General features: G+C 43.0%; 1 protein-coding gene across 2 annotated transcripts in view; it reads right to left on the reverse strand.

The window, feature by feature from the left end:
• DAB1 (DAB adaptor protein 1) overlaps window positions 1-26,466 on the reverse strand; it is a 1,070,166-nt gene that overhangs the window by 747,917 nt on the left and 295,783 nt on the right. For both annotated transcript variants that reach the window (XM_070405218.1, XM_070405219.1), the window contains exon 2: window positions 22,927-23,089. The gene's annotated coding sequence lies outside the window, so the exon portion shown is untranslated. The remainder of the gene's footprint in view (window positions 1-22,926; window positions 23,090-26,466) is intronic.

The following is a 26,466-nucleotide window of genomic DNA, read 5'->3' on the forward strand; positions in this document are numbered from 1 at the left end:
CCAGGACTGGGTAAAAATAAAAACTACTCTTAGTCAAAAGTCTCTAGTTAGGCTTCCCAATGCCGCTAACCTCCCTTAAATAAAAATAAGATCAGCAAAATATTTAATTCATCTCTTGCGTTTATATTCTGATTTTCAGAATTTTGTCATATCCCTAATTTCAAGCGGGCTCCAGAACATTTACTATTGTTCCCATAATTCAGATGAGAAAAATAAAGAAAAGTTAAGAGATGTACTTAAGGGCACAATGATTTACGAATATAGCATAGAGGGGACTGGGTCCTGGTCCTTCAGATGCTTAGATTTGTATTTTTATCAAATGTAGCACAGATAAAAATATTTTAAAAGGAACCAACATATTTTGAATACCTACTTAATACTGGATTTTTATTATCCCCTGTATCTTAGGTTCATACATTACACTCATACATTATGTTCACAACATTAGCATAAAGTGGTCACTATTGTTGTTTTCCAATTTTCTAGGTTAGGAAAGTGAGGCTCAGAGAGTTTAGCAAAGTTGCCCCAGTTCATAGGAGTCACAGAGTCAGGGTTGTGCAAGGGTGTCTCCAAAGGGTGTCTGTTCTCTCAAAGCTTCCTCATGGCATCTTTTATTCTCCATTAAATCCAAGGTGCTTAAAGAATTGCACACAGTATTAGAATACGAAGACGCATCCCAAGCGCTACCGCTGGTTGCTAGGTTACGTCTGTTTGGCACAATCTGGTGAACATTGTCGTAGTTATCTTGCCAACAGGAACCAGCGATCAGGATGGCGGTGAGGCAGGCACTTGTCAGGATACTGGGCCTAGTGTTTAAAAGCCACAGAAGTATCTTTGGATGATTAGGATCCAAAGGTCCAACAGCTTTGCAACAACAACATAAGTAGTATGTGCTGGATGGACAGGCACCAAATGGGGACATTCCCTACTGCCGTGCGAGGAGAAAGCTGGCACCACTGAGGACTTGCAAAACAAATAAACATGCCATATGCCAGAAGGAAAGCATGGCACAGCCCTGTTCCAACTGGAGATGGTGAATGCCCTTCCCCAGGAAGCTGAGATCCAGCTGAGAGTGCCGCGGAGAACGCGAGGCCCATGGCTGACACTGGGCACTGCTGCCCTGGTCTTTGGCCACTTCATGGGTGACCTGCTGAGCCAACAGAAGAGGAATCCTGCAGCTGTAGTCCAAAACCTACTTATGTATTTCCACCAACTTGTATGTATATATGCATAACCTATGGATACAGACAATAGGGTGGTGAAGGCCTGGAGGGGGGGATAGGGGCGGGTTAGAAGGGTTCAATGGAGGGAAAAGGAGGACATATGTAATACTTCCAACAATAAAGATTAAAAAAATAAAGTAACTACAATGAGAAAGAATCCAGATTTTAGAGTATAAGATTCCATTTATACAAAATTCTAGAAGATAGAAAGTAAAGTGAAGTGACAGAAAACACACCTGTAGCTGCCTGGGTCTGGGGGTTGTGTGTGCTTGCTGGGGGGGAAGGATAGAGAAAAGGAGGCTAGATTATAAAGGAGCATAAAGAAACTTCGGGGCATGATGGAAATATTTATTATCTTAATTGTAGTGACGGTTTCACAGCTGTATGCTTATATCAAAACACATTATATTATATACTATAAATATATAAATGCATTATACATCAATTATATGTCAATGAAACTGTTAAATATCCTGGTGGAAGCCTGTGACCATATAAAAAGATGGCTATGTGTTCCCAATCAGTTTTCTAGCCATAACTCCGATCTGTAGGCTCTGATAACTTGGACAATGTAGAAGGGTGTACATTTTACAGCACCTGCAATGAATACCAGGGGACTGTGGGGCACTGAAGACAGGGTCTGTCACCCTTTCTGGGAAGCAACAGACCCTTTGTCTTAGGCACAGTTTCCATGGAAGCAGATTAGGAACTAGAAATGTGGAAGTAGCTTTTAGGGAAGAAAAAAAAGAATAAAATCTGTACACAGACTTTGGGGTGATAAATGATCCACTACACCACAGAGGAAAAAAGAAAGTAAGATCTGAAGTAAAGCTAGGACTTGGAACGTAGTGCGCCTGTGATAAAATCATCATTTACTCTTCTATTTATTCATCCTATGTGCTCTGGGCTCCTACTCCATGGGAGACACCATTCTAGATGTTGAAGATACAGCTGTGGAGGAGAGATAAGATCCCTGCTCTTATTGAACTCACATTCTAGTGGAATGAGATGGAGCATCAATACGTAAAGGAAGGCTGTGCAATGTCAGGAGGCAGTGTGTGTGAGGGGGAAGTGAAAAGCAGGGCAGGAAGGTGGTCGCAGTGCAGAGCCTGGAGGAGCCATTGGAGTAGAAATGAATGAGCCATGTGGAGAGTGATCAAGAAGACTCCCTTTGGCCCTAGCTTATTTGGCTCAGTGGATAGAGCATTCCCCTGTGGACTGATGAGTCACGGGTTCGATTCCGGCCAAGGGCACATGCCTGGGTTGTGGTCTCGATCCCCAGTAGGGAGTGTGCAGGAGGCAGCTGATCAATGATTCTCTATCATCATTGATGTTTCTATCTCTCTCTCCTGCTCCTCTCCTCTCTGAAATCAACAAAAAATATATTTTAAAAAAGAAGAAGACTTCTTTTGGGAGAAGAAGATATAAGGGCTATTCAGAAGAGACGAAGTGCAAGGGCAGGATCTAAAATAAATCTGTACCTAATTGAACATAATGAAAATAACATAATAACTACTTCTGCTTATGAGTCTTTCCTATGCACCACGATCTTGACCAAGAGCATTCATCCTTATAGCAACCACATGAGGCACATGCTAGTGTTATTCTCATCTCACAAATGAGGAAATTGAGATTTGTGGCTATGTAAGTTGCCTCCCCAAAAACCACCAAACAAAAACAGAGGTGATAATCAGCTGAGGAAGGGACTCAGACCCACCAGGTCTGTCTGACTTCCTATCCTGAGCTCAGAAGCATCCAGCAAGCAAGTAGGGAGCACAGGATTGTGAGGATCCAGCAGTACAATTTGGGATAAATTATTCTACTTCAGTTATCTGCACTGTCTCTAATTCCTTCCTTGCTTATTTCTAACAAAACAATGTTTTGCCATTGCTTCTTATAACATCGCTTTTGTGTAGACCATGAAAGTACCCTAGAGAGAAAATACCTAGAAGTTCTCTGAAAATAAAGAACTTGACTTTTTTTTCAAGTCACTCCCTCTGTTTACTGGAACATCAGGAGGGAGGATTGAAGGAATTATTGTAGCGGAGCACATGACCATCTGAGCCCTGGGAATGGTCCAGGCTGCCTGAACTACTTCTTACTAAGGCCACTGCTCTTCCTGAATCTTCCCTTGCTCTTCTCCCTTCTTTAGACCATGTCAGAGTGATCCCTTTAAAATACAAACCATGAGCCTTTAGTTATCCTAATGCTAGCTACTGACACAAATAAAGTTCAACATTTTATTAAGCCTGTAGATGTTTTATTTCTCATTCAAAAAGATATCCCATCCACATAGAGCTGTGTGCTTCCTTCCACCTGCCATCACTGTGTCTCTCAGAGTGGCCTCCTTCTAGGAAGTGGAAACACAAAAACCTCCCAGAGAAGGCACATGTGCCTCCGCAAACCCCCAGCCTGACAGTGATACACATCACTTCCGAGCATATTCCTTATCAAGAAATAATCAAGTACCTACATCTTGAAAGTAAGGGGGTAGGGTAGAAAAGGCAGTCCTGTTTTTTTGTGTGTTTTTGTTTTGTTTTGTTTGTTAAATAGTTCTTTAAAAATATATATTTTTAATGATTTCAGAGAGGAAGGAAAGGAAGAGAGAGATAGAAACATCAATGATGAGAGTGAATCATTAATCAGCTGCCTCCTGTATGCCCCAATACTGGGGATCAAGCCCACAATCCAGGTATGTGCCCTGACTGGGAATCAAACCGTGATCTTCTGGTTCATTAGTCAATGCTCAACCACTGAGCCACACCAGCTGGGCCGCAGTCCCTGTTTAAACAATTGCCCCCAGAAACAAGCCCATATTATGGAATGAGTACCACACATTTATGATGGATAACTAGGTATCTCTAACATAGTCCCCTTATTTTTTGCTTAAGGTCCATATGATAAATTCAAATATCTGGCTCTTACTCAGCTTCATCACATGCCAATCCCCTTGGCCTCAATGATCCAGATACACTGGCCTCTAAATGCCTAAAAATGTACTTAGTCTTCTAGGTTCACTGGGTGTGATAAACTCCCTCCTCCTCTTCTCCTCTGCCAGCATCTTCACGTGGCTCCTTTTCACTTGGACTCTCTCCTTTTAGCCCAGACTGGGCTAGTTCCTCCTGCTCTAAGGGCTCGTCACCTCCATACCCCTATGTACTCCCCATATGCTCTCAGACCATGAGCTTGCGAGGCATAGGTTCTCTACTGACTGGTGGCCTCAAGACCTAGCCAGTTATTTCAACTTTATTTGCCACCATTTCCTCGTTTGCAAAATATGGATAATGATAATACCTTCTCTGACTACTGTGAAGATTAAAGGAGATTGTGTATGTAAAACATCTAGTGCAGCACAAGGTATTACTGTTGCCATTCCTCCTCACAGGTAGAGGGCGAGCCCCCTGACCATTTACCTTATTTGCTATTGTATCCTCCATACTTGTACCATGCCTGGCCAGAGTGGGTATCTTATAAATCACTGTGGATTAAGCTAATGCTCTCCTTCTCCTTGCCTGTGGCAGGCTCTCTTGAAGAAACACATATCTGTGGTTCGTTACTTTATGTGCTGGTCCTGTTCTGTGAAGGAGACCATCACTGAGTGGTAGAGCGCACAGCACCAGTGAGACTGTGGGTCCCTGCCTGGTTGTCTCCTTGCTACTAAGCCCAAAGGAAGTTACTTCTCCTCTCTACAGCCCAGTGTCCCTGACTGCAAGTTGGACATAAGAACAGGCCATGACTGATAGAGGTTTCATGAGGGAACATAGTGCCTGATGGGAGAAGCACCCATAAATGATGGCTGTTATTCAGAACTCTAGTTCTTTTTACAACAGAAGTGAGTGCAAGATTCATTCAGCACACAGTGCCCTTCCTCCCTTCCCTTGGAAGGATTTTAAAGCCATGATATTTACACACTCCCTGGATTGAATGCCCCAATTGAAAGGACGTATCTGAGAACAGATGAAAGCTCCTGGGCCTCATTTATTTGAGATCATGAAATAGCACCTGACGTAGTCACCATCTGTTTCCCTTTGGTATCTCCCTTCCCTTCCTTTCCCTTCCCTTCCCTTCCCTTCCCTTCCCTTCCCTTCCCTTCCCTTCCCTTCTTTTCCCTTTCCCTCTGGCATGGGGTAGAGGCATGGGGGCACTAATGGAGGGATTACCACATCTACTCTGAAAGACGGTGTTTACCTAATAGCAAAGGAATACATCCTGGCTGCGGACAATAAATGGTGTGTGATGCTTCCATGGAGTGAGATGGATGGAGCTTCCTGTTGCTAACTGGCTGTAACCAGGGTCATTTATCACAGGCGCACACCCAATGCCAGTAATGGACTTCACCCCAGAAAACTCCAACTCACAGTGCCAGTGGGTTAAAGAAAAGGCCTCGCCTGTTATGGAAATGCAGGTCTCCCATTGGGATTAACCCTGTGTGTTTGCCACCCCGCATTCCCCGAAAGGCCCTTGTAAATTGATTTTCTCTCTTATTCCCTCCAATCTGGCAGGGAGCTTACCTGCCAGCCTCTGCCTGGACCCAGAGTCTTGGCCTGAACTCTATAAATTGCTAAGAAACCTCTAGATCATAAGAAATCTCCCCTCTCTTCTGCCCTTGACAAGAGAAATAAGGAAGCCTTCAGTGCAGATCTTTGTTTTTTGCACACCCCACACTCTGCAGCCAGGTCTGTGTTGGAAAATGACCTGACACCATCAACTGTAATTTACGGAGGCTTGCTCTGGGCCAGGCATGGTGCTTCATGTTATTTCCTCACAATTATTCTAAAAATAATTCCAGGAGGCATTTGGCTCTCCATTCTTCTAGGTAAAGAGACTGGGGTTCAGAGAGGTTAAGTAAATGACTGGCTCGAGGCTGCACAGCTAAAGGCAAAGCTGGTGTCCAAATAGGCACACCTGATTGCAGCCAGTGCTCTTTTTCAAGTGCCTGCATTGGTGCCCTAATTGTTTTCTTTTTTAATTTAATATTTTAAATATTAAATATTTTATGTAATATTTTTAATATATTTTTATTGATTTCAGAGAGAGGAAGGGTGAGGGAGATAGAGATATAAATATGAATGATAAGAGAGAATCATTGATCAGCTGGCTCCTGCATGCCCCACACTGGGGATCAAGCCCACAACCCAGGCATGCACCTTGACCAGGAATCAAACCCTGACCTCCTGGTTCATAGATTCACACTCAACCACTGAGCTACACCGGCTGGGCTTTCTTGTCTTTCTTCAACTGGCATCTGAAGGTTCCTCGAAGCCACAACTGAATTCCTATTTTTCCTCTCAACCAGCATTAAATAGCACTGGTGTGCTTGAGCTAACCATGAAAAGTAGACTTTCATTTTAAAAGGCAGTTAAGTTCCGCCACATTGATACTCACAAGCTAGACCCAGTAAATATTACTTAACTTAATAAATGGGCTCTGAGATGTTCAGGGTAAAGAGGGTTAGACATGGTTTAGTCTATTTCCTTTCCATGGGAGAACCATGTGATTACAGAGTTTATAATAAATTCCTCAGTTGTGCAGAGTTTCTGCAGAGGCACTATTCACTTAATTTGATTAAGAAGGAAGAAGCCATCTGACATTCCCTTGTGGTGGGCCGTATATTCTCATCAGCCCTGAGCGGTCTGAACCAGAGGGGGTAGAATTGCATTTTCAGGCCATCCTGGGCCTGTAATAAAATAGCTGAGGCAAGTGGACTGATTTCTTTTGTGCTGGGAGATCATTTGCAACCAAAATGGTTTGCAGTTGTCATTCCTGCTACGTTTTGGTTGCGTGAGGCCACCTGACCTAAAAAGGCAGAGGCATGGCCCGCAAGGTTCTCCAGGAGCTGGCCCAGGGTCGACAGACTTTCACGAGACCAAAATCATTATCTGCTGTGGGGGACTGCCCTGTGCATTGTAGGATGTTTTGCAGCACCCTGGCTTCTAGTCACTAGCGAAGAGCAGTACCCAACCAAACTACCTCCAGCCCCTGCCGAAGGTCACCTGGGGGACAAAATTGCTCCTGATCAAGAGCCACTGCACTAGAGTATTATAAGTTATATTGTTCATTGTGTTATTTCCAGAAGCCATAACTGTGCTTGACACATAGTAGGCACTCAATGACAATCTGTCATTGAAAGAGCGTGGCATGGAACCTAGTCTCATGTTCCACTAGGCTTCATTCACACAACGTCCTCTTCCTCACCATGCCCAGTGGGTTTCTTTTCCTCCTGTAGATCTTGACTCTTCTACCTCAAATGCTTTTTCTCCTCCATCTATATGTATTAAAAGCCTGTCTTTCCTTCAAAATCCTATTCAAGGACCATTCTAACTAAAGCCATCCCTGATCACCCACATGGAACATATCTCACTATCCCATGGCCTCCCTATGACCTGCTATCACTGTTTCTTTTGTGACACTCAACACTTTCTGAGAGAAATAACAAACCTAGAGGTTAAAATAAGAGATCAGGTGCTGAATTGAAATGATAGTGCCATTGTTTCCTAGCAGTAAAACTATGGAAAATGACTTAGCCTCTGGGATTATTTCCCCATCACTAAAATGTAGATAACAATAATACTACCTCAAAGGTCCCTTGTAGGAATTGAATGAGAGAACATATTTGATGGGCATGCCCAAGTCCTTAGCACATAGGAATAGGCAGTGGTTACATTATTCTCTCTACCAGAATGAGAGTTCCTTCAAGAAAGTGAACATTTGCCTGGTCAGTGTGGCTCAGTGGTTGAACGTCGACCTATGAACCAGAAAGTCATGGCTTGATTCCCTGTTAGGCACATGCTTGGGTTGCAGGCTCGATCCCCATTAGGGGGCATGCAGAAGGCAGCCGATCAATTATTCTCTCTCATCACTGATGTCTCTCTCTCTCTCTCTCTCTCTCTCTCTCTCTCTTTCTCTCTCTCTCTCTCCCTTCCTCTCTCTAAAGTCATTTTTAAAAAAAGACAAAGACCATTCCTTACTCATCATCGTAGCCCCAGCTTCAAGGTCAGAGCTGGTAGAGTGGATATTGAATAACTTCCCTCTTTGCACAGATAAAGTTGAGGCTTCAGGCTGGGATATTCTCCAGACAGTCGACTCATGTGCTCTTGCTGTGTAACAGAAGAAAGAACCTGGTCTGAGCCCCTTATTTTACAGAGGAAACACCGAAGGCCAGAAGGTGCAAATAGCCTGTCCACAGTCACACAGGATAATCCAGGCCTGAAAGTCACATGCTGGGATGCTCCCTGCATCCCTCTGCAGACCACTTATCTTAGGAGAAGTCCAGCAGAGCCCTTCCCTCCTGTTCGCAGAGCAGTGACAGGAGAAACTTGCTTCAGTGTGTGGGAAAGCTAATTAGAGCTAATTTATTATCTTTCCTCAGAAATAGGATGCTGGGTGGAACCTGCTGGAGGTCTGTGCTGCAGAGAGAAATGTTGTTGATTATATTTACACATCTGATTTGAGAAGTACATGGGAACCTAATCATAACTATAATCACACACTCATCGGTTCTCACTATACTCATCTTGCCTGCGTGGTACGTTTTCCAAGGTGCAGATTGAGCTTCATCCTTCTCATGAAGTCTTTCCAGATGATGTTCTGCATGATTCAAACCCTCTCTGAGGTGGCCTGATCGGAAAAATGGTGCTCTGGAGACATGCAGACTGCATGACCTTGGGAAAGGCATGTCTCCTTTCTCAGCCTGTTTCCTCCTCTATAGAGTGGGCACCAGTATCTACCTTGTAAATTTTTTTTAAAATACATTTCATTGATTTTTTACAGAGAGGAAGGGAGAGGGACAGAGAGTCAGAAACATTGATGAGAAAGAAACATCTAAAAGTCACGTGCTGGGATGCTCCAGCACACCTCCCACTGGGGATGCACCCACAACCAAGTCACATGCCCTTGACCGGAATTGAACCTGGGACCTGTCAGTCTGCAGGCTGACGCTATATCCACTGAGCCAAACCAGTTAGGGCACTACCTTGTAAATTTGATGTGGGGATGAAATGTATTAGTGCATGCTCATGGCATGTCCAACGCCAGGTGCACACAGGAGGTGCACAGTGAACGTTAGCCTTCACCCATGTGGATGTCTGGGTGTTTGTCATAGAAAATGCTGTCCCTGGTATGTGAGTGCTGACACATCTTCTGCCTCAATTCCAGGCTCTTCACTTGGGACTGGAAAGAAGTCTGGGACCAGCATGAAGGGAAGATTACTGGAGTGCAGAGAGAAGCCATTCTGGGTGGAAGATGGAGGGAGCATCTTGTATGATGGGAGACTCATGCATAGGCATCACACAGACTTGTGTTGGAGTCATAGCTATGGTGCTTTCCAAGTGGAGGAGTTTGGGAAAGTCATTCAATCTCTCAGAGTTCAGTTTTCTCATCTGTAATAATGGGCAAGAGTCCCTACTTCACACGGCTATTGTGAAAATTAATTTATAGCATACATATAAAAATGTAAAGCACACAACAAGAGCAAAATCACTGAGTATAAGGCAGAGGTTGGTCCAAGACCCTTTTAGGGGCCGAGCACAGTGAATTTGCTCAATAAGCAATGATTTGGATGGAGCTCACTATAACCTTGGATGCCAGGGGAAATAAAAAGGACACTGCTTAGGAGACAGAGCCATATTAGTTTGTATCTTAAATTTGCCGCTTGAGCAAACTCCCATCATCCCATCTCAACCTTCTCATATGTAAGAGGGTGATCCTATTGGAGATGAAAGAGTTGACATTGGTGAAAAGGATTCGTAATTGTAAGATGGGGTCTCATGATATGTGGAAAGCATTTAGTGTGGTGCCTGTAAATAGTAAACCATTCAGTCAATGACTGACAATACCACTAACATACGCATAAAGCACCTATGATGTGTCAGTCATGGGGATTCCATATGAATGAGACACATGGCCTCCTTGGAGGAGTAACAGCAGTATGAACCCCTCTCCATCATCACTGATGGAAGGGTCAGAAAGCTAGAGTCTGCAGTCATGATTCTGCTCCTGCTGACAGAAACAGCATGTGTGCAAAATATACATGTTGTGTGTGTGACAATTCCCTCATTTGCTCTCCATTTTAGGGTTTTTTTTTCATCTTTCCTGTTTTGTTTTTTGTTATATTTTTCCTTTTTTGTTGCTCTCTCTAGAAGAGTTTCAACTCTCAAGCATTCTTCTGATTTTCTGGCCTTAGAAAGCACACATTAATCCTTGGTTTGATGTTATAGAGAATGAAGGAAAGGCTTTGAGGGAAGGCCTGAGGGCTCTTCCAAGAATAGAGTAAATAAGTGTTGATGGATGAAATGACTGATAGCTGTTTTGCCTGCTTTCCACCCATTAACATTAACCCAGGTCTATAGCCCAAGTCATCTCTGCTACTAATGCTGTGGAAGGCTGTTCCTTCGTGGCCCCTGATCAACCACCACTCCTGCACTCATAGTTCCACATCATCACCTCCAAGGCCCTTGGATCGGGCTGGCCTTGTGACTCTAACTCACAGAATGTGGTGGAAGTGATACAGGGTCTAGGGTTTAGAAGGCTAGGTACTTCAGAGATGCAGTAATCATTTAAGTCTTGCTATATCCTTCTGAAATAGATACAATTATCTAAGAGCTAATAATAGTTTCCTGGGTGTTGTCTATTTTAAAGTATTCAAATGAGTTGATTTATTTAATTGGCACATCAACCAAATGCTCATTTTGCAGGTGAGAAAACTAAAACACAGAGAAGTTAAGTGTCTTTCTCATGAACACACAACTAGTAAGCTTAGAGCTGGGTTATTTAGATCCTGGCCATCTGATTGTAGATCCCACACATTAGTCACTGTGTTGAACTACAGAGGGGTTAACTGTGGGGCCCAGAGTCACAGAGAGGTTAGAACAAGGGTGGGATTCAAACAGGTCTTATTACTCCAGAGGCTGACCCTTCTGCTGGCCTAAAGCATCTAAAAGTTTGTTTTGGATCTGCCAGGAACCTCACCTAAACCCAAAGACACTTTCTACAAAAAATAAAAACATAACAGCTTGCAGTCTGTGGTCATTGCACCAGAATTTCATAGCATCCTTTTCTAGTTTTCTTTTCTTTTCCATCTCTCTCTCTCTCTCTCTCTCTTTCTCTCTCTCTCTCTCTCTCTCTCTCTCTCTCTCGCAGTGAAAGCATTTCTACATCCCTTCTTTCCTCCAGACTCAAGATGTAAGTTTATTTGTTCACTTTACCATCAGCAAAGTGTAGCAGTGAAAGAACAGGATTTTATCAAATGCTTTCTGAGTTACTGTGTTGGGTGCTGTGGCAACAACAGTGAGCAAAGAGCAAAGACTCTGCTCTCACATCCCCTGCAGTGAGTCAGAGTGGGATCTCATCTGGCTCTGCCAATGGGGGTGTGATCTGGGGTTGGTAATGCACACTCATCAAGTCTTAGTTTCTCATCTGTGAATGAGTAAACAATAGTGTCTGTATAATAATCTACACTGTAAAATTCTTATATTGGAAAAACAAAACAAAAAAGCTGAAATACTTAACACAATGTCAGGTAGTGATGGCAGTCAGATGCTTTAAAAGTTATAATTATTATTGTTAAATAATAATAACAATTACAGAAGTCTCATCTACACCAGACACTGTGCTAGGTTGTTGGAATGCAGGAAAAAATAAGGCCTGTTTTTCACGGTGGTTCACAGTGCTAGTCAGGAGAATGAGCATGTGAATGGACAGTTAAGACTTAGGGTTGTAGGCACTGTAACGGAGGGGCATGTTCAGTGTTCTTGAAGTGCAGAGCAAAGACAGTTAATAGGTATGTGGATTGTCCGGCCGATGTGGCTCAGTGGTTGAACATCGATCGACCTATGAACCAGGAGGTCCAGGTTCGATTCCTGGTCAGGGCCCAAGCCCGGGTTCCAGGCTTGATCCCCAATGGGGGGTGTGCAGGAGGCAGCTGATCAATGATTCTCTCTCATCACTGATGTTTCTATCTCTCTCCTCCTCTCCCTTCCTCCCTGAAATCAATGGAGATATATATATATTTGTGTGGATAAGGATGTGATTGGGGATGTTTCACAGAGTGTTTAAACCTGGACTTGGTGTTTGGAAAGGATTCAGGTAAAGAGAAATGTGAGAAGAAAAATTGAAAAGGGTAATTGAGGCAGAGTAAAAAGGCTGAGCTAAAGCATGGTGGTGTGATTGTTCTTGGATGGTTTCCAGTGAAGAAACATTTTCTGGGAGATGAGCTCTGGAGTGAGTAGATGGAGAACAGGAGGCAAGAACTGGTAGGAGATAAGCCTGGAAAGGTACCTGAGGACAGATCATGGAAGAGCTAAGAAGGTGAGCTACTTATATAAGTAGGCGGGAGGAATGAATTAGAAAAACTCTAATAGGAATGGACTGGTTGACCAATAGATAAACATAGGGATATAGGAAGATATAGTTTATAGGAATGTTTATGTACTTTCTGGTTAATTTTTATATTTTCAAAAGTAAGTAGGGTGACAGCAGGATATGTTTGTTCTTTATTCACCATTGTAGCCATTGAATGAAGCACAGAACACTGAGGCATTTGATAAAATCTCATTTAATAGATGAATGAATGGGCTATAACCACTATACTTTGCTGTTTCCTGAAGAAAAAAAAATGAACTTATCTTGAATGTGGGAGGAGGTGGGTGGTTTCACAAAGCAGGTGGCATTTAATCTTGGTATTGTAGATGACATTTAGCATTGCAAAAATGAGTCATTCCTGGTGGTGAAAACATATGTACATGGAAAATGTCACTTCCCATGGTTTAGTGTGGTGGGGAAGAGCATCAATTCTGGAGCCAGAGTTTAAGTCCTAGATATGCCATTGAACAGCTGGGGGATGAGGGGGGGGGGGCAGGGTATGTTCCTTAGTGTTCTGTGTCTCAATTTTCTCATCTGTAAAATGGGGACAATAAGAGGACTTACCTTCTAGGATTATTATGAAGTTGTAAGGTGCTTACCAAAATGACCAGCATATAATAAGCTCTACATAAATGTTTGCTGTTATTGGTAGTCTCATTGCTGAGCCCTGAATGTAATCAGCAGACCAAACACTCCACAGTCCTATCACAAACAACTGGTTCTTTCTTCAGATATTATATCTGAAGTGTCTACATGAGTCTCTTTGACACAAATCTCTTTGGTGCAGATGGAGGCCAGAAAACTTGGGAGTCACTTCTGATGAGGGAATGACTAAACAAGGGGAATGTAGAAACAAAGAATATATCAAATGCCAGGATTCAGAAGGGATTGTTCCAAGATACTAATGAGCAGAGCAGAGAGATCCAGAGAAACCATGTCAAAGCTTTCTGAGAAAGAGTGAGAGCAATACCTGGGGAGTGCCAAAAAGAGAGATGATAAAGGAAAATGACAGCTCCCTGCAGGCCTGGGCCAAATGCAACACAGAATAAGCAACAAGGACAGAGAAAGGCAGTGCATCTTGTTACGTTTCTTCGAAAAGCTTTATATCAGCAGTGGGTTCCTGGCCAGGTGAGGCCAGGCTCCCCAGAAGCCACCAGAGAAAAATGGAGAAGGGAAGCCTTGAAGAATGAGCCTGGACCCGGCTGTGATGTGGTTACCATAGATACCACTCCCAGTGGTAGCCAGGAAGGCCAGTGCCTGTCCTCAGAGCAGTTAACAAGCTATTAGGCCCCAACACGAAGATGCCAGCAGGTGAGTAGAATGAAGCCTCTACATCACAGCTGTCTGTTTGCTAAGATCAAACATGGGGAGAAGCAGCCATAAATCAGCCAGGCCACTGGGGCCATTGAGTCAAGTTCAGCAGAGCATGGCAGGATTTCTAACCTGTGAGCCAAGGCCCAGAAACCATGGCCCAGAGGGACAGGCTCAGATGTTCCCCAGACTGGCTTGAGGATTCAAACAACATGAAAACAAAACAAAACTACAGCACCAACAAACAGAAAGACAGAAACTAAGAATGCAGGAAAGAAAAGACCAGCAGAGAAAAGCACAGGAGGAAGTACAAAAAGGAGGAGTTCACACGGTGGTGCCTCACATTCTGACAAAACTGAACATACAGCCTGGTGTGTAGCACGCAGGAGGACCTGCTCAGGGGAGGATGGCAGAACCAGGATTGGATCCAGGTCTGTCCCATAGAGGGCACTTTGGTTCTCCTGGGCTGCCTCTTCAGGAAAGCATCCAAAGGAGGTGAGCCCATGTGCAACTACCTCCTTTATGTGTGATTGCCATTCCAACAGAACAAGCATAATGCATCCAGGCGGTCGTTCCCTGCACACTGAGGCCTGCCTGCTAACAGGGTGCAAGTTCCTTGAGGTCCATTCTGCCTTCTGTCAATGTGTCTATGTACACGGGGGTGGCTTAACACTCAAGGTTCCTATGTCAGTTTCTTGCCTACCTAGAGGCCACCGTCTGCCTTCTTTCAACCAGGCTGGATTCTGTCTCTCCTGTTTGCTGAGCCAAACATGCAAAGGAAAAATATGCTATATTTAAAGCAGCACACCTTCCTGTCTTTGCACATGCTTTTTCCTCAGCCTGAGAAGCCTTCTGCCTCCTTTTCAGTTTAGCCGATTTTTACTTCCCTTCAAATCTTAGGTTGAGAGCCGTCTCACTCATCCATTCATTCGTTTGTTCGTTCATTTGTTCATTTTCGTTCAATAAGAGCTAAATAGTCAACAAGTGCACAGGATACCTTCTGTGAGTCCTTCCTCAGTGTTTCCACATACCCTGTAATTACATCTAATAAAACATTTCCCACTAGGCCAGGACTGTTCATTGATGTGTCTGTTGAGATCATTAGATGTTACATTCCTTGAGGTCAGATTGTGTCTTTCTCATAGTCCAGCATAGTTTCTAGGGTGCGTAGCAGGTGCTCAATAAATATTTATTAAAGAATGAATAAAAGAATAAATAACAGTATTGCATTTTTAGTTCTATCCAGGTTGCCATATTCTAAAGGAAATTCTCCAAGCTATCCAGTTGACCTGGGATGAAATGTTTTTGTGCACATTACTTAATAAAAAGAGCTCTGGGTCAACTGAAAAATTTAAAGTCAATATGAAATTGATCCTCATCAGCACTTTCTCCTTCAAACAAGGAGACAAAAGGACATTTCTGAAATATATGTATTAGTGTTGCATTTTCTGCTCCAGAGATTCAGCAATCGTTGTCACCTCCAAGTCCAACCCTCATTAATTTAGGGGGCATCCAGCATAATCAGCAACAGGCTTCTTGGCAGCATAAATCAGAGACCATTCTAGAATTTGGGGGGGTCTCTAAGCTGCAAACAGAGCCATTTCCTTTCATGCTCCTTTCTCTCAGAAGTCATTGGGCACTATTTAAATTAAGCTGAAGAGCTTTAGGCTATATTTCAAGGACACTGCAGAATCATCAGCAAATCTGTCCTCTTCAACTGTGCAGGGAAAGAGTGTAGACAACCAAAATAATATCCAACAGCAACTTCTCAGGAACTTCCATCCCATCTTTGCTCAGTTTAACAGCCAGGTAAATCAAGTGGGGATGGAGGGAAGCAGTCAGCAGATGAGAAAAACAAAACTCTTCTTGATGGAGGAAACAATGTGCAAGAGTTAGATGTAATGGGTGTGAAAATGCTTGGGCACAACATCTGGCACAAAACTGGGTCCATTACTTGAAGTGATGGCCACAATGATCTGTTGAGACTGTCTTCTGGTGGAATTGGGAAAATGGTTCAAGAGCTCTTGCTTATGCAGCAAGGATACTGATATGGATGCATGTTTGTGACTCCCACTCCCCAGATTCATATGTTGAAATCCTAATCCCCAATGTGATGGTTTTAGGAGGCAGGGACTTTGGGGGATAATTAGGTCATGAGGGTGGAGGCCCCAGGAATGGGGTTAGTGCCCTTACAAGAGAGCAGAAAGCTGATTTCCTCTCTGCTCTCTCTGCCATATGAGGATACAAGAAGATGACTACCCACAAACCAGGAAATGAACCCTCATCAGACACTGGATGTGCCAGCACATTGGTTTGGAATTCCCAGGCTCCAGATCTTTGAGAAATAAAGACTTGTTGTTTAAGCTGCCTGCCCATGGTATTTTTGGTACAGCAGCTTGAGCTGACTAGGAAGGATATAAAGTCACAGCATCTGGGCTGACTTTCCTCTCTGTTAATTCTGTAGAAAGGTGCAGTGTCACAGCCTGAGTGCCTCCTTACCCAGAACCAGCTAGTGAAAACCAATGCCGTTGCCTTGAATATGTCTTGGAGAAAGAGTTTCTTCAGGAGGCTTCACTTTTCTCCCAGTCAGTGTGTAGGCTGGACAGGGAGTGGGCCTTGATTACTTGGATGCTGAGCCTAACATACAAAGGAAAAATGGAGGAAACTCCCCAGGATAAACATCCCCAAATTTCAGGTGAGGGCCCTCCAGGTTAAAGCTCCAGGTGGTCCCGATGATGGTTTGGTGGTGGAAGGTAGGGATGAAGGTGGAGAATGAAGGCTGAAGAGGATTATGAATATTTGCAATGAGGAAAGCTTTATCTCTAAGTGCACCCCTTTGAGCTTGGTGGGAGGTGTCAGGCTTTAGCTTCCACAGTGTTACCTGTGAACCAGGCTGGATTCTGTCTCTCCTGTTTCCTTAGATGCTAGAAGAATCACAGCTAATCAAAGGTGTCATTTGACACTGTCAGTCACAGACACCACAATTCCATCCTTACCTTGTTTCTAGTGATTCATAGAAAGTATATTCACAGACCCAACTATTAAAGTCCCTCATATTTTGACCCTTGGGGCCTCCTTACTGTGTGTGCGCACCAAATATTTGAAAATATGAGCACATGTAATGTCACAGCAATACCATAGGAACGTAGTATTATTTCCATTTTTATAATGAGGTTCATAGTGGATAGGACGCATGCCCAAATCCACACAGCTAGTGGAGCCAGAGCTTGAGCCCATTGCCGTGATCTTGAATTTTTAAATCCATTCAGCTTTCCCATTTTGAAAACCAGTTAAAGTTGAGATTTGTGCTATCTAGTCTTGTTGAGAAAATTATTTGCATAAATCCTGACCTTCATGATATCCTCTGGTCTCCAGCCCGCTATTCCCCTCTGGACTTGACACACTTCAGAACATGGCTTACACACCCTCTCTGGCTGTTCCCTCCTGAGATACTTGGGATCATGCACCTCCCACTGAGTCAATCCTAATACAAATCTATCCTTTCTACTTCACATTTTTAAAAATATTTTAATTAATTTATTTGCATATTTACAAAAGCTGTGCATACACATCATAATATCAGATTTAAAAGAAAAATATAAAGAGGGAAATGAAAGTCCTTATCCCTAATATCTTGGTGCATTGTCTTCAACTATTTTTAGATGTCTGTGTCTACATTCCTACACATGTTTGCAACAAAATTGGAACTGTGTTGTGCATAAAGTTCTGAAGTCTGCCTTCATGTGTCTATGCCATTAAAAACATTGAAAATTCTCTATAAACATTTTATTTTAATGACTACATTATTTGAATGTGAAAAACTTCAGAAAAACATCTTCCTCATTGTTGTAAAATTTAGGTTGTTTGCCTTTTTCCAAACTGTAAGTAATGTGGAAATAAACATGTTTGTTCACAAGTCTTTGTCATTTCTGTTTTTAGGATGGAATACTGAAAAAGGAGTTCTGAAATCAAAAGTTGTGAAGTCATTTCAGGCTCTTCCAGATAATTTATCTGAGTTAAATTCTCAGCAGCAGTGCTCAATTCTACACTGGAAAATCATTTTTCCTGGAAGGTCCCCTCAAAGTGGTCATGAAGGGCAATCTAGATCATCTTGCATTTGTTTGAACAGCAACTGACTTTATCTAGGCTGGACACATGGTTAAGCTCTATTTCCCAGAGCGCTTACAATTAAGTTGGGGCTTGTGACTGAATTTCGGCCAACAGAATATGAGTGGAAGAAATGTAGACAGCTTCCAAAAAGGCCCCTAAAAATCTTCCTTTTTCTCCCCTTTAGAGACCTCAGAAGCCACATATTAAAAATGATGGTGACATACATAAGATAGAAAAAAACCTGAGTCCCTGAATGATTGCATGAAGAACAACAATGCACTTTTATTGTGTTAAATATTAAGTTGGGAGAGGCTGTTGAATAAGGCAACTACTATTGCTTATCCTAACTAACATAGGGAGTGTCTGGTTTACTCAATGATCCCCAAATCAAAAAGGCTCAGCTGGTTCTTTGTGTGTCAGCCATGACTCTGCCTTTGGCCCATGTGGCTTCTCACAGAGCCCCTGGCATCTAACCTAGTATCCAGCAGATAGTAGGGCTCCCCTGGGTGTGGGCTCATGTATGCTTGTGGAATGAATGAAATCATACAGGAGCCTTGTGATTCCAACTGGCTGACAAGTAAGCAAGGTTTACTCTGCCATCTGAAATGGATCATCACCTGGCCTCTGCCCCCTACCACATGTACATTCTTCACCCCCTGAATAAGCCTGTTTCAACTACCCATGGTCTCTGTACACGTTCCCCACAAGAAAAGCCTGATGCTGGGACCGCCCTTCAGAACAGAGGCTGCTGTGCAGAGAAAAGAGGTGTCCCCAGCACAGTTGTTTCTCTTCTCCTGCCGACGCTAATTACAGTTTGCTAAATGCAAACTGGGGAAACATCTCGCCCACCCTAAAGAGTTCCAGAATTGGTCTCCTTGTCTTCACAGTAACCCGGAGCAGAAAGCTCCTCCTCCTTCTAAGTCTTTGATCTTTTTTTCTCCCAATGCATCTGGGAAACAGAGAGGTACACTCATAGAGAAGGTGAGATTGAAACTGCCCATCTTCCCCACCTTAGGCCCTTTCTTTTGGTGGCTTGCTCTGAGGCAAAGCTGGAGCAGAAGTGGAGGCGTGCAGAAGACACCGCCGGGCTGGCAGGGGGTTAATTACTAGCACACGCATGCAGCACTGTGGTGGCTGACTGGGAATGCAGTTACACAACTCATTATATTGGCACAACAAACTGGAGCTTCCTTGAAGGCCCCCGCCCATGGGACCACCATGTTGTCATTTTGCTACACAATTATTCCTTTCTTCCATTTTAGTATTACTTGTTGAATCTCCTCCCTCTGTTAAAATCCTTCTCCTCCCTCTAGGACAGTGATGGCGAACCTATGACACGCATGTCAGAGGTGACATGCAAACTCATTTTTTTGGTTGATTTTTCTTTGTTAAATGGCATTTAAATATATAAAATAAATATCAAAAATATAAGTCTTTGTTTTACTAAGGTTGCAAATATCAAAAAATGTCTATATGTGACACGGCACCAGAGTTAAGTTAGGGTTTTTCAAAATGCTGACATGCCGAGCTCAGAAGGTTCGCCATCACTGCCCTAGGACATCACTAAGAGTCACCACCTCTGTACAGCCTTCCCTGGTTTTAAGTGTGATCTGGAGCCCCTAGCAGCCAAGCACTTGTCCCCATCCATGCGAATCTATCTTTCCTCTGTGCTGTTACTGGACGTAGCACAGCATCTGTGAAGCTGATTCTAGGGTCTGGGCTGCAGGTGTCAAATCTGGGAAACAGGATTGATGGGTCTTTAAGGTCTTTTCATGCTTCAAAACATTATTTTGTGAGTACCTGGGAGTAATTTTAAAATATCATAGCCTAGTGGAAAGATGGTGGCTTTGACACCAGAAGAAGAGTCTGAGCATCCAATCGGTGGCTTTTGGCTGAATGATCTGGGGAGGACTTACCTGTCATGTCTCTGGGCCTCAGTTTCCCCATCTGTAAAATAGTAGTAGTGCTGACATTCCTTCACAAGCCCACAGAATAATTTAAGCTAGGCCGTGCCTGTGAAAGCACTTTATAAATGATGGCATTCCGTGTTTGTATTAGCCATATTCATTTGTAAAAAGCCTGAGCCTCTCCCTATTCAGGGAATACCATCACCACTGCTGGGTTACACATCTCCGTACACACAGCTCAGCTTCTGAGGATCTTGCCCAAACATCGCCACAGCCTCCCTGCCTGAAAAAAGACCTTTATTAAGAATCCCCAGACAGCTTCACGCTAATAGTGGTGACAGCTTTGGCCACCCTTTCCTGGGTACCAACCACTTGTTAAGCATTAGCTAGGCCCTTGCCACATAAACTGAGTGAAAGAATCAGACAGGCTTACAGTCAAGCCCTGGATTTGCAAATGAATATTTATGTGATCTTGAGAAAATCGCTTCACTTTTTGACTCTTCGTTTCCTTGTCAATAAATCAGCGGTGCTCGGGCCTACTATGAGGAACTGTTGTGGAAATGAGGATGCGACAACCCACTTAAAGCTCGCAGACACAATGCATAGAAGGCACACGACAAAAATGAGTCTCTTTCTCCTACATTCCTTTCAGCACCAAGAATGTAGAATTCCACAATATGAAACATTCATGCAAATAAATAGGAGTGTGATAGATGATGGGTGACTCCTAGGGGAGTGATGTGAGAGAAAGATTTTGCCAGAATCTCTCTTCCAGTATCACAATGGGACCCCTGCACAAGCCTTTCACCCACGGTGCTCATCACCACAATATTTTACAGTGAGCATTTATTTTTCTTATTAAAAAAATAGAGTATTCACAATGATGCATGTGATAAATATGCCAGCTTTAAACCTTTTAGAAATATTAAAGGTTTCCCAGCTCAATGTTTGACAGACTTGATTAATCCTTTCCACACAGACACTCAGGAAGATAGCTGCGGCTGGGTTTTAAAGCTCCAGGAGTGCTCTCTGACAAAGGGAAAGAAAAGGTAAAGAGCTTTCAAACGAGAGAGAGAGAGATCCTCATGCCACACAGAATAGACAAAGAATTCGAAGACTCAGAAGGCTTCACGGTACGTGGAGAGTTGGGAGCTGGGGTGGGGCGGAGAGGGGGAGAACAGCGCTGTAAAATCTCTCTCCTCTGGAGGATTTTCAAATGAAAGGCCCCCATCCAGCCTGACCACATTAGTCTAAGAGTTTTCTTCTCTGCTGGGTTCCCAAATGGATGATGTGGGAGGGGGCGCTGGCAGGGCAGACCCAGGGCAGTACAAATCCAGAGAGGAATACAATGCAAGGTACCATCGCCCCTTCTCATCATCCAGGACTATTCTCCAGCCCACTGCCTGCTCTCTCAGTCACCAGGGCTATTTCCCGTGGGGACCTCTCCAATCCCCAACTGGAGTTTCAGTTCCTGTAAGAAACAGGAAATACATTTTGGCTATTTTATTTTATTTTATTTCTTGCCCCTCAGCACCTACCCTAGCTTTTGTACAGAACAGGTGCCTAGCAAACATTTGTTAAACAGAGTCAGTGTTTAATGAATCCTTGACAAAATGATCTAAGGATACATGGGGAAAAACCCCTACTTAAGAATGAAGCTTTAGAAATTACTAAGAGATTCTGCCTCCTTCTGATTCCCACTCCACACATGAAAACTGAGCTTAGAAACAAAACTATTGAGATTTCCAAGTAAATCCTCATTTGACAAACAGTTATTGACCATCCTGGGTGATGTGGACATGGTCCCCAGCTCAGCCACAGTGCACTGGGAAAGGAGACTTGTCGTCATGTGGGAGGCGCTAGGATGGATGTGCATATGGGAAACCACGCAGGACAAAGGGAGGTACCCCAAGCCCACCATTTTTGTTTATGGGGAATGTCAACAAAAAATCTTTGAGAATGAGTGGCAAACACTTGAGCTGCACACTGAAGGATGCTGGGAAGGCAGCCGAGGGAAGGAAGCATGTCTCCTCATATCACATGTACAGTCTTGAGCTGTGAATTTCCATGTAAACTACAAATAAAACACTTGCTCTGCTAAGCAGCCTCCCCCACAAAACCTTGAAGTGTCTGCCCACTCCGCTGTGGTGTTTTTCTCTGACGTTCAGGTCAATCGCCAACGCCAACTCCTACTTCATTTATATGGAAGCATTTCCCAACACAAAACACCGATATATTTGCCACACGATTATTAGAGCGGCAAAGAAGTAATTCAATTATGTGACTTAATCAGTTCAAATGGCTGATGTACAAGGATCGCAGGATGCCACCCAGCTTTCAACTGAGGGCGAATAATTGTTCCATAATTTCTTAATTCTCCCACAAGACACTTTAAATTAAAGAATGTCAATTTGCCAAGCCAGACTGCATTGTATTCTTAAATTGGGCCTGAAATAGCCACGGGATGAAGGGTAATAAGGCAGAGAGCAGAGCCCAGAGTGCCTGGTGCTGTGCAAAATTGTTTAATACGGTCAGACCCTTTAATCTTCATATCTACTGATGCAGAAAGCAGCATATTTCTGTCACTTATGATAAGAAACATTACTCTTTAAATTCCTTGGTGAGGCCTGCCGATCTTAGGCAGCCAAGATAGCAGGAATCTCCATTTCTGTGTCTGTGAACATTTTCCCCCCTTAAATTGGTTTTATTCTAATCCATTTAGTCTCCAATTTAAGTCAGAGACAAGTAACCCTGACTGCAAACACAGGAGAACAAAGGCTTGTGCCTTTCAGTTCTCACATTCCACTGGCCACCACCTCCTTGGATAAGTCAGTGATTAAACAAAGAATGAACCTGAGAGACTGGACTACTATAGGACAGGCAGTTAGTTCCAGAAAGTAAGAGAATTGGAGCAGCTTTCGAGAGATACAAAATCATGCTCAAAAGTTGAGGGTGCAGAGCGGGGAGATGGGGATGATTTGAATTATTTGCGTAAAAGAACCAAGCATTTTACTCACGTGTGTCCTAGAAAACGGTTTGGTCAATGTGTCCAGGCTGGGTGGGGGTGATGCTGGGGAAAGGCGGGTCCTGAGGTCTGGACTGAAGAAAGTGGCTGATGTTTTCCCAAGATTGCCAGGGCCACGAGTCAGGAATCGTCATTGAGAGAAGCCAAGGACATAGCTGTATTGAAAGAAGTATATGTCAGTTTCAAAAGCAAGCCACTGAAGGAGAAAGGAGGATGAAGTACACAGTTGTCACAATGGAGCATCATTCTGAGGCATATGTGATGCATGAGGTGGGCCTGGGGCACAGAGATCATAGGAATCATGCCAAGCTAAACAAAAGGGAATGTGTGCCTCTGTACCTAGCCTTGTGCTAGACAATGTGAAGGGTACAAACTAAACATAAAATATTCGTCAATTTTCAGTTTAAGAATTTGGACTGGGTTATACATACATAGTCTAAAATTCAACAGGTACAAATTATACATTTTTCTTTTGAGTGAATCTATCTGTAGGATAAATACCTAGAAGGAGAATTATTGGGTAAAAGAAACATCTTTTAAATTTTGATAGATACTGTCAAATTACCATTTATAAAGGTTGTACAATTTTATACTATCTACAGCAATATATGAAAGGATAACTTTACCATGCCCTCACCAACAGAGCCAATCACAGTTCTTTATTTAAAGAGACATGAGATATAAGGCATACAAACGGCAATCATAGTGCTAATATTTAATGAATGATCACAGCAGTTTAGGTACAGTTTTTAGTCTCTCTATATGTTAATTCATTTATTCCTAGCAGCAACTCACTGATGTAGGGACTATTATTATCATCATTAAACAGATAAGGAAATAGCAACAGAGAACTTAAGAATCTTGTTCATGGCCAAAGCTATGAAAGACAGAGCTGGAATTCCAACACTGGCACTGAGCAGTTTTTTGTAGCCCAAACTCTTAACCGATAGCTCTTTTTCTAGAAGGTGGTATGTCATCTATGGTATGTGTTACAACAGGTACACAAATAGGAGAGTTGAGGTGGGGCGTGTATGCAGGAAATCAGAGAGACCAGCTCTTTCCACTTAATGGAAGTAAACACAGGCTATTAACTGGGGAAATGTTGGGCTATAGTGATTGATAAGGAGCACTCTAAGAACATGTTGACACATTTTTCTTATTTTTTCTTATCTCTTTCACTGTGAAAATCATTCTATACCCATTCATGATGAATTAGAGTGGTTAAAGCTTTGAAACTGAGTGTGTGCTGCAGTCAAGTGAATGTGGCACATTAAGTACCATACACGGGGTTCAAATCCAAGTTCTACCACTCTTTAGCTGGATGACCTTAAGTAAGTTATGTACCTTTCCTGAAACTTGCTCTTTTTCAAATGAAAAAATAAATGAGCCTATAACCCCAGAAAGATTTTTATGACAACTATGTAATAAATATCATTAGTTGCAAACAATTTCTACCTACTATTTGACCTTATTCCTCCCTGCTTCTCTTTACAGACCTTCTGCTTTCATCAACTTAGTGTATTTCCTTTTCTTAAACATGATGGAATTTTGTAGTCCATGCTGAAATAGTCCCTCCCAAGTCCTATCTGTAAGAATTCTACCATTGCACTGGTGTGTGTGGCTCAGTTGGTTGGAGCACCATTCTGTACACCAAAAGGTGGTGAGTTTAATCCCGCCTTAGGGCACATGTGAGAGACAACTAATCAATGTTTCTCTCTCACATCGATGTTTCTCTCTCTCTCATCTCTCTCTCTCTCTCTCTCTCTCTCTCTCTCTCAAATCAATTTAAAAAAGAAAATAAAAAAGAATTCCACTATTAAGCCAGCTAGGTCTGCATCAGATGCCACCAACTACAAAAAGTGTGTATTCACCAATGCCCTTTGCAAACCTACTCCTAAGTGGTTTGAATTCCTAAGTACCATTGGACTCTACTACTTTTAAGATATTAATAATCATAATACAAGTATTTAACAAGGGCTTTAGTGTATACCAGGCACTTTTCATAACAGTTTATATATTTCTACTTCAGTTAATCCTCTCCACTTGTGATAGGCATTGTTATTATCCCCACTTAGACATAGTCATGAATGTCGGTCATATTTGTATGTCTTTTCTGCACAGCTGGACTGAAGGCTCAAAAGGGCAAAGAGAATCTGTGCAAAATATTTAAAGATGTATGTTTAGAAGCCAAAGAACCTGGGTTCCAGTCTTGGTCCTACTGCTGTGTGATATTCGGCAAGTTACCGAACATCTCCAGGCATCAGTTTTAATTTGGAGAAGGGGATGCTAATAATACCTACTTTGAATAGCCATTATAAGGTTTAACTGAGTTTGTAGATACAAGAATTTGAAACAAGGTGTGGCAAATGGAGAGCATTTAAATGTCAGCTTATGTTATTATTTAAATAGCTATATAGGTTTCTGACAAAATGCTTGCTTTATAACTTTGCATCCCTATTCTCTCTGCCTGTGCCACTTTTTCCCACCTTCACCCATCACTTCACTGCCAACTCGAAGAACATAAGGTCTAGGTCTCCGGGATCTACCTCTAGCATCTTCTGCCCCCTTGCTAGGGAGTGCTCCTTCTTTCGCCTCCTCTATTACTTTATGCCCAATTCTCTTGTACCATTTACCTCACTGTGCTGCAATTCCGTGTTATAATTCCTGCTCAGAATTATGAGCTCCCTGAGGATGGACGATGTCTTGTTTATGTTTAATCCCTAATACTTTAGCACACTGCTAGCTACCAGAAGCTGGATGCTCATTATGTGCCTGTTAAGTGAATAAATAGATGTTTTAAAATAAATACCCACCCCTGTCCTGTGTGGCTAAGTTGGTTGGGCTTCATCCCATGCACCAGGAGGTTGCCAGTTCAATTCCTGTAAGGGCACGTGCCCGGGTTGTGGGCTCCATCCCCAGTAAGGGGCTTGCAGGAGACAGCAAATCGATGCTTTGTTCTCACATTGATGTTGCTCTCTCCCTCTCCCTTCCTCTCTAAAAATCAATAAACTATTCTTTTAAAAATAAATCCTATATAATAAAGGGCTAATATGCAAATTGACCAAACAATGGAACAACCTGTCACTACAATGCCCAGTGACCACCAGCAGGGAGACGCTCAATGCAGGAGCTGCCCCCTAGTGCTCAGTGTACTCTCACAAGGGGAGTGCTGCTCAGCCAGAAGCCCTGGCCTCCACAGCAGTGCTAAGGATGTCCTACTGCGGGGAGCAGACCTACACTGTCAATCAGACATCCTCTGAGGGCTCCCAAACTGCGAGAGGGTGCAGGCCGGGCTGAGAGAACCCCCCAAATGCACAAATTTCATGCACCGAGCCTCTAGTTAATTAATAAATACTCAAATGATTAGATAGGAAAAAGCACCAATTCTTAGCTCACTACTATATAATTCACCGAAAAGTCAGTCAGAATCCCAAAGATTAGAAAAGAAACTCTACTAAAACTAAACGTTTTATAAAAATAGAGGAGAGGGTCCTGTCAGGGACCTATGGCATTGCTATCAGCCACACATACA

The sequence above is a fragment of the Myotis yumanensis genome, unplaced genomic scaffold, assembly GCF_028538775.1.
Source record: "Myotis yumanensis isolate MYYU_CA2020_CCGP unplaced genomic scaffold, mMyoYum1.0.hap1 SCAF_2, whole genome shotgun sequence".
NCBI lineage: Eukaryota > Metazoa > Chordata > Mammalia > Chiroptera > Vespertilionidae > Myotis > Myotis yumanensis.